This window comes from Neovison vison, chromosome 11 (assembly GCF_020171115.1).
Source record: "Neovison vison isolate M4711 chromosome 11, ASM_NN_V1, whole genome shotgun sequence".
NCBI classification, from domain to species: Eukaryota; Metazoa; Chordata; class Mammalia; order Carnivora; family Mustelidae; genus Neogale; species Neogale vison.
In genome coordinates, this window is record NC_058101.1 from 107,838,107 (window position 1) to 107,848,012 (window position 9,906).

Consider the following 9,906-nt stretch of genomic DNA (forward strand, 5'->3'; position numbering starts at 1 on the left):
CTGTTATGGAGGATAGACTGATTTGAGTCTAGGAGTAGTGGTGGGGATCTTCTCCCCCAGCAGATAAGACGGACAACCCAGGGCTATTTTTCTTAGAAGGGCTGATTGCTCCACACATTTGCACATCCCCTCTTGCCAATGCAAAATACTTAGGCTAGGTCCTACTTGCTTAGGACTGTTCTTTGCTAGCTTTCAGATAGGAAATATGACCAGCTTATCTATGTTCATGTTTTAAGGTGTTACTCAAAACTTGTACCAGATCCAGGAAGGAATTAACTCGACTAAGATAGCAACATGTGGGCAGTTCTGCTAACTGGGTCTGCTCCCCCTGCAGATACCAGAATCTTAACTGTGATAGCCAGCAGGGCACTAATAAAATCTAGAGGTTCTCTTTATCCCAGACTTAGTGGGTATGAAAATAAAAATGGATTTCTTTAAAAGAGTGAACCAAAACTAAAATTAGATATATTATCTTATTACACAGTTAACTCAGGCACTCAAAAAATTATAAAGGATTGGGCCCCTGGGTGGCTCTGCCTTTGGTTCAGTTAAGCATTTGCCTTTGGCTCAGGTCATGATCTCAGAGTCCTGGGATCAAGTCCCACCCCCATCAGGCTCCCTGCTCAGTGGGAAATCTCTTTCTCCTTCTGCCTCTACTGCTGTGTGTGTGTGTGTGTGTGTGTGTGTGTGTGTGAAAGAAATAAACAAAATCTTAAAAGAAATTATACAGGATATACAATGGGAATTCTGACAGAAATTTCTAGCTCCTCATCACCACAAGTTGGTGAAAATCCTTTGTTAGGTTAGGTCTGAGAGAATAGTTTCTGTTCTGATGTGGTGTGAATTCAGCTTCCCCTTGTATTGTATATCTTGCTAATCTGCCCAACATGTACTCCAGTTCTACATTGCTCTACTACGGAATGAGGTGCATTTTTATATTTGTGTTACTAGGCATCACCTCTGTATTTGCTCAAAGTTCCATTTTTAACAGCAATATCTTCAGCAGTCTCATTAAGAAGCTTTCTTAACTTCTGCTAGACAATCTTTGCTGTGACCTGCTTTCCAAGGAGCAGTGTAAGCTTGCTTCCAGTGCACGCCCGTACACACACCTGCAATTTTTATCTCTCAGAAGAGCATGCCCTGTTTCCTCCATATTCTTCCTAATTTACCTTACTGCCATTCTGAGGTGGTGATGCAAATTATAGCCTACTTGCTTTGATAAGAATTGAAACTTTCAATGTTAAGGCATATGTTTGAAAAAGTGGATTCTCCTCTAGAGCAGAATGTTGAAACTATAAAAGTTCAATGGTGATGTTATTGAATCTGGCTGCCCAGCTTCTGTTTCAAGTGGACAACCCCCGAGCTCCTGAGTCCACACGCAATTGCTTCCTGAATGCTCCAGATGGAGATCTAAAAGAAACTCAAAATCATATTTCAAATGAAAATTCTTGAATTCCAGCTCACTTCTCAAGACTAGTTCCTCCCTCAGTCCTTCCCCAACTCCGTAAAATGACACAAAGATTCCAACAGTAACTGAAGTAAAAAATACAGAAGTCATCCTTCTTTCCTTCTTTTCCTGTTTTCCACTCTTAAACCACCATAAGAGTTACAGGCTCAGCCTCTAAAATGTTTCCCACCCAAATCCCTCCTCTCCATCCCTGCAGCCACCATGCTCACCCCAGGAGCCACCACCACTGGCCAGCACCGTGCTGTGGCCTCCCCACTGCCCTCCCTACTCCCACATCTACACCAGCTCCGGATTACCCTGATCAAAACAGAGTCACATGGCCAAGGCCAGACTCTCTATATACTGAAATGTAACTTCAATTTGGGTTAGCCAGTCAAATTTCCTCATCTTTTCAACTCATTTGAATAGGTGCAAGAGGTTTAATCAAAGAAAACTAAGAAAGATACAACAGTAGTCGTAGTCACAGTAAACACATTCTGCTCTCTAGCCACATGCTAGGCACTACTCCAACCATCATACATGCATTAACTCATTTCATCTTCACAGTAAACCTGTGAAGTAGGGATATTATTTTATGTTGAACATGTGTTACATGATTGGCTTGTGTTCTCTATTGTGTGGGATACAAACAAGAGATACTGTACATTTCCTGACCTCAAAGGTAAGTTTTCTTTATGTGGAAAGTTATGTAGAAATAAAACAAATAAAAAACATTTAAAAACCCAGAGTGATGTGTATAAAACACAGATCAGATCACTTGACTCTCCTGTGGAAAACTCTTCCCATTGTACTTTGAATAAACTCACTCTTACTGTGATTATACAGGATGGCCTTGCCCGGTTTCTTCTCCTTGCACAACTCTTTCCCCAGCTCCAGTCAGAAGAAACACGGTCTTCCCTCTTCCTTTGTCATAGAACTTTGGATAGGCAGCATTTTCCCACTCTTCAAGTCCTGTTTAACTGTCACCTCCCTTCCCTGCCATGTTATCTCTAGTAGTCACACTCCTCCTTTAACCTGGTCAGACCTTATCACGTTGCCTTAGATATTTGCTTCATTGCTTTTAGCATTGTCTGATTTATCATATTTATTTATTGGTTTACAGCCTGTCACCCACTTCTAGAATAAAAGCTCCATGAAGACAGAAACTTATCCAATTCATGCATCACTCTATTTCTCGGCACATCATGGTATGAGGTATAGAGCAGATCCTCAATAAATATTTGATGACGTTGGGCATCTACTAGACTGGGATACCAGCTCTGCCACTTCCTGTATCATCTCTGTAAAGTTGTTTCATGTATATTAGCCTCAGTTTCCTTGTCTGTAAAATGAGGACATCAGTAGTACCTATCTCATTAGGTGGTTGTGAAGACTAATTGAAATAAAATATATAAAGCACTTAAGAAAGCACTATCAAGTGTTTATTATTTTTACTGGAAAAATAACTGACCCACATCATGTAAGCTCTATTATCAGTAATTGCTGTCAGAAAATGTATGAAATTTAAAAGGAATCTTGTGAAGATCATGCTAATAGAATTCTTAAAAAGGACATTTCTGAATTCATGACAAATGGTAAGTGACATAGATATAATTAGGGAGTTTCATGACTCTCATTAAACTTTTCTTCAGAATTTGCTCCTCTTCCTAAATGTAGATCTGAAACTAGCTCTTCAAGGCAAAGCACAATATTTGCTACCAAGGAAGGAAGGGAGGGAGGGAGGAAAGATAGGTGGGAGGAAAAAGAAAAGAAAAGAGAAAAGAAAGAAAAGAAGAAAAAGGAAAGGAAAAGAAAAAAATGGAATTCAAGTCTAGAAGATGCACTTATTTACAATGCAAGCTAGCCATTTAATCACTTAGCCTCCACTGTTTCATCTGTCAAATAGTAACATAAGACTATCTAAAAAGGCACAGCAAGGGAATATAGTCAATGATGTTATAATAGTCTTCTATGGTGATGGTGAGGGATGGTAGCTATACCTGTGGTGAGCATAGCATAACATATAGAGGAGTTGAATCACTATGTTGTATGACTGAAACTAATGTAACATTGTGTGTCAATATACCCAAGTAATTTCTTTAAAGAATAATTCATAAAGCTAGATGAGTTTCATAACAACCTATATAAAAACACACTGCTTCTGTAAAGACTAGCAGGGAATTGGGATTGCAAGTGATGTCTCTTCATTTACCCTCAATGAATCGAGTCCATTCTCTGCGAAGTGCTAGAAAAGTATTAGATGCTGAAGACACCTGGAGCCACTGAGCATAAAACAAAGCCTTGCTCTCAAGGAGTTCAGAGCATGGAGGGAAGACAGCCTGCACACAAAACGAACAATGTGGTAACTACGGCGAAGGAAGTAAGAGTTGCAGAGGTTGCTGGGGCAGGGAAATTATTAACTCCATCTGGAGTTGGTTGGGAGCCATGCTGGGGAGGGCTTCCTGATCTCTTCATCTGCTCAGACCCGAAGACTGGTCTTGTGGTCAGGAGCATTTCCAGGAGATCAGGAACGCACTGAAACTAATCCAGAGTTTGGCTCTGCTCGAGGAACACCTAAGCTGGCCTTGACACACTCAAACCTCAGAGAAACTCAAACCCCATGTGTTATATTACAACGTGTAAGCTGACACTGGGGCTGCCTGTACTTCTCGGAAGTTCTCTAAATTGGACATCTAGAGCCAGAACAAACCACTTGGTTTTCTTGGAATGTCCATGCTCCCTGCGATCACCTTTTATCTGTCTGCAGAAACGCTATGCTTCATTCAGGGCCCGGCCCAAATCTCCTCATCCCCAAGAACCCTTCTAATGCCCTATCTGTGTTGATCTCCCTCAGCCAGTCACTCCTTGCCCTGATGCATTTTTAAGCCCCCAAATTCATCATATCTTTCTTGGACTAAATATATATGTTGTCACATGGTTCTTGCATTTGACAGTAAAAGCTACTATAATAGAAATGTGTTCCTTTTGTTTGTTTTTATTCTGCCTTGTTTTAATGTTTAGCACAGTGTGGATGTTCTATCCCCAATTCCAATCTCATATTCTGGAAACAAGACCCTAAAAATAGAATGGATGCAATATTTTAAATGAAACACATTTAGTATTTAGAAGACAGGAAGGCAACAGGCAAAACACAGGTACATCTCTATGTAAGTAATTTAAGGAAGGATTTCCAACAGATTCTGTCACCGTGATCTGCCTAAAATTCTTTCTACAGAATACTCACCTGATGAGATACTCATTCTGCTCAAAAACAAAACAAAAAAAAGCAAATATCACTTGGTAAGATATCAGTTGCTCTTAGAAGTTACAAAGTTATTTTCAAACATAAGCCAGATGCTAAGGATAACACAAGGCTAAGTAGAGAAGCAACCAAACATTTGCCCTTTTTCAATTATTAACTAAAGAATCTTGGAAAGAACCTTCCTCATTTCTTGGACCCTCAGAAACCTTACTACAAAACAGGGGTAATGAAGTTTTTTTTTTTTCAGAAGACTGAGGTAAGGTTTATGTGAAAGTGCCTGGAATAGTAGGAACTCAAATTTGGTCCCCTGTTCCCCTCCCCTTACATCTAGCTGGTTTACTATTCATAAATTCATAAGCTAATAAATATTTTATTACACACTTGCTAAATACAAGTGCTGTGGGAACGGCAGTGAGCAAGAAAGACGGGTTCTTATCTTCATAGTGGGCAAGATGAATATATAGCAAATAATAGCATGATTAAATACTCACTGCTATGACATGAGTGTGTTATGAGAGAATGATAGGGCAGGAGAAAAGTGAATAGAAGGGGGAACTCACTCTAGCCATTGGGGATTGGTTAGAAAGGACTTCAAGAACGAGAAAGCATGTGTGTGGAAAGAAATTTTAGAGCATGAGGATTTTTGGTTGTCCAGCCAAAAAATTGCTTAAGATCAATAGAGTGTAAAGGTGGGGTGAGTGTGTTCAGAGGCACGAACAGCAGAATAGACAAGGAAAGTGTCTAAATTACAAGTGGAAGCTGAGTTACTGTTACCAAGCATGATCCAAGTATAGTCAACTGTGAGCTCTGATCTATCAATAGGAAGCTAGCAAGGTACAATCATATTTCTTTTAAAGATTTTATTTATTTATTTGACATACAGAGATCACAAGTAGGGAGAGAGGCAGGCAGAGAGAGAGAGGAAGAAGCAGGCTTCGCAAAGCAGAGATCCCGATGCGGAGCTCGATCCCAGGACCCTGAGACCATGACCTGAGCTGAAGGCAGAGTCTTAAACCACTGAACCACCCAGGCACCCTACAATCATATTTTTGAAATGTTAGTCAACACTATTTTTTCCTAAAAATTTCGTCACTGTCCCTTCTCTGCATCTTACATCCCTCACCCTCACCCCAATTCCCACAAACCCTGCACTTCTTGCCCTAGGGGAAGGATATATCACAACAAAAGAGCAAAGAACAAGAAATATCTTCCTGGATATTGTTTCCAAAGACAAAGTCTTTAGATACGGAAAGGACTGGTGACAGGGAGAACTCTTTGGGAGCAAGAGAAGTGAGGAATGTCGGGTTGCCCAATCCAGGAAGACTGAGGACAGTAGAGTTCCTCACATTGTCTCTCTCTACCTCCAATGCAAAAATGTCCCCCTGGCTGGGGGCAGAGAAAGAGCCGGTGGTGAAATGATGAGGTTAGAAACATTGGGAAGGGGCACCTGGGTGGCTCAGTGGGTTGAAGCCTCTGTCTTCGGCTCAGGTCATGATCCCAGGGTCCTGGGATCGAGTCCCACATTGGGCTCTCTGCTCAGCGGGGAGCCTGCTTCTCCCTCTCTGCCTGCCTCTCTGCCTACTCATGATCTCTGTCAAATAAATAAAATTAAAAAAAAAAAAAAAAGAAACATTGGTAAGTCTAGAGAGGGCACTTACTCTGTCCCTGAGATGTGGCCAAACCAAAAGATTTATGAAAACTCCAGAAGCAGAGGAATAGATGTCTCACCTGGTAGAACCTCCAGGAAGTGGCAGGACCCTGGGGAGGTACTGGCTGAATGGCTGGTCCAGACCCATAGTGAGCCTCACACGCGCTGTGTCAAGTGGCCTAATGACTCTTCTGTCCCAAACTCTACAGTGTTAGTCTTAAACAAAGCTGCTGGAACCAGTGGGGTTAGGTAGGTACAGAAGCATCAAGATAGCAAGTCATTTAGGCACATGGCCAAGTCCCAACAGCATCACGGGTACTCTAAAACTTCCTATTTGAGACATTTGTACAGATGATCTTGAGTCACCATCAGGATTTGAGGACACTGAAAAGACTGAGATCAAGTTACTGCACCTTCATTGCATGGGATCTAGAGATTAAAAATTGGTTGTTATAGAAATACAAAAATTTATATGTAGGTATACCTTAGTTTGCAAACGGACATTCACAACAGCTATACCTGGCCCATGACCAGTTCTTAGATGACAGAATTGCTTTTCCGTCATCTGAGCTACTCCTGAAGTTCTTCGTTCCAATTTAAGCCCCAGTTTCACTGCAAAGATTTTTTTTTTTTTTAAAGGAACATCAAACCATTATAAACTTTGCTCCTATTATTGTGAACCTATGGGTCCTGCTGTGAAGTGGCCTCCATTTGACAGGCTGCAAAGAAGATTAAAAGGACAGCAATTATGATCCTCCTCAGATGCAGGAACTGAGTTCAGGCCCCAGTGACTGGCAATCCGTATGTCCTGGTGTTGGTGGAGCTTTTAGCAGCTCTGCCTGGAGTCTCTCTTTGAAGTGTGTCCAAATGGGACTTTGAATCGCAAACACTAGCCACTCCGTACTCAACTCCAGGACTGAGAAACAGACTTTGTTTGATGGCGTTTCATCTAAGGTGGTTTTTAGCTTTTAAATAAAAGAGATTACTCCAGCTTCAAAGCTAGTTGTTCCCTGGCAAAGGGTAATACAAATTCTTGGGGGAAGAACGGATGAAAATTCAGTTCTTTCTGGTTCCTTTCTGGGGTTCCCTTTTTTAGGTCACTTTCACCAATAGGTCCAAAAGATTCTTACTGACAGCAATTTATAGATAAAAATCCAAACCAAATGAGGTCCAGCTGCAGGGCAAAAGCTTCCATGGTAAAGCAAGGAACAGATTAGAAGCTGGCTCCATAAAATACACTAAGTGTGGGAATTTAGCTAAGGAACCTCAAGGAGATTTGGGCTCCAGGGAATAAGTTCTGAGTCACTCCAGCTATTTCCCGTCTCTATCCCTGTATTTATTTATTTATTTTGAATACAGCCTGGCATGAGCCCAGACCCTAGCTTCATCTCTTTGCATGCTACATTGAGTCACCTTGGCCTCGAGGATTGAGTATGGCTTTAAGAGTTAAGGCTCATTCTAAGGTCTGTTTCTACCAACCTCCTACCATCTGCATGAGTACATTTCTATTTTATCCTTGTAAAAAGGAGATGGAGAATGTCACAGGCAGAACTTGGAGGGAAAATTCAAGCCAATGAAATGTTAAACTTCATAATAAATTGAAAGTGCTTTCAGAGTGTGTCCTAGGCAAGGCTATTCATTGTTATGGAAGAACCAATTTTTTAATAGACAAACTGTTGTACTCTACATGTTTTCTAAAATGCCTGGTTAACCCCATTATGACCAGCTTTTTGGTTAGCAGAGAATAATGGTCTTCACGGGAATCTGCCAGTAGTTAATATTCATAGAAATGATACTGTGCTAGTGTATCTGAAAGCAGACCTGAAGAATTTTTCTAAATGGCAAAAGGACCACAAGGTACTTGCAGCACCTAGAAAACCTGAGAGAAGGGGAAATCGAAAAACAAAACAGAGACCGAGTTTATATCCAGTCCATATGAATTTGCTAGGGCTGTCCTAAGGCAATACTAAGACGGAGCGGCTTAAACAACAAAAGTGTATTTCCCATAGTTGTGGGGACTGGACATCCACAATCAAGCTGTCGAGAGCCTGGCTTTCTCCCGAGGCCTCTCTTCTTGACTTGCAAGAGGCCCCTTTCTCCCTGTCTCCTCACTCAGTCTCTCCTCTGTGGGCAGAAGTCCGGTGTCTCTTTTGGCATCCTAAAATCCTCTTCCTCTTGGGACACCAGTCAGATTAGCGTAGGACCCATACTAATGACCCAATGTTTACTTACTCACCTCTTCACCTCCTTAAAGGCCCTATCTCCAAATACTGTCACATTCTGAGGCACTAGAAGGTTTGGGAGAGGGGCCACAATTCAGCTCATAATATGCACACTCATATTTGATATTGCTGAATATTTTAGCAGGAATCTGCATGGTTGAGTCTTGAGAGAAAGTAGGCCACACAAGTAGCAATATTCAGATAATGAATACTTACAACCTTTAATGTTATTAAATCAAGATATTTTCCCTCTATACTGCAGAATATGTTCTCATTCACTGGCCCAAGCCCCTCCCCAGAAAGAAAAAAAAAAAATTGTGGTAAAAATCTGTGGCATTCTGAAGCTCTCAGTCAACAGGCTCTATCATCATCTGGGGAAGTATCATTAGTATTAGTATTAGTATTTTTAAAAGGCTACTAATTCTATCAGATCAATGCTCTGCCCTCACGACCTCATTTAACTTTATTTTCTTAGAGGGCCACTTTCCAAATTCATTCACACTGGTGGGTAAGGCTTCAACATATGATTTTGAGGAGGATGCAAACCTTTTGTCCATTAAAGAAACATCCTAAGCAAGAGAGCTTGTTGTTGTTGTTTGGGGTTTTGTTTGTTGTTTTTTTTTTCCGCTTAAATGCAAACGAAAAGATAGAGGCATGGACTAAACACAACACCTTGAAAGGTTGGGACTTCCTGCACACCCTAGCACAGTTCCTGGCACACAAGAGGAGCTCAGCAAGTCTTACTGAAAGAAAGGACAAATGAGTTATTCTATTACTTTTAGGCTGGGGTCTCAAAGTCTCTAACAGATGCTTCCAGAACAGTTTTGTGGGTAATATCATCTCTTGGAGAAGGATATTCAAACTGATTCTCTTTGAAATAGACTAAGAGTTCATAAGGGTCACCTAGGATTACATGAGTGTGCTAAAATACAGGAAAATGTAATATGTTCAGTAGGTGTTAATACAGAATCAACAATGTGAGTGGAGGAAGAGGGATAAGGAGAGAAGAGGACCAAGCAAAACAGGAAAGGAAAGACAGCGCTCAAATCTGTATGATAAGATTAATATATGCGTTTATATAAAACAACATATTACAATTTTTCATATTTTTTTAAATGACAAGGGCCACCCATCCAGAAAGAATTGTTTGAAAGGGATGATTCCTCACAAATATAAGTCACAAAATAAAAAGAGATAAGATGTCACCATGATGGAGAAGATCAGATCTTCAAATTGCAAAAAGTAAGCCTGACCTCAACACAGAATTAATACAAGATGGCTTGTGAGCTCATCTAATGGCCTCGTGAAGAGCCAACACAGGCTTATC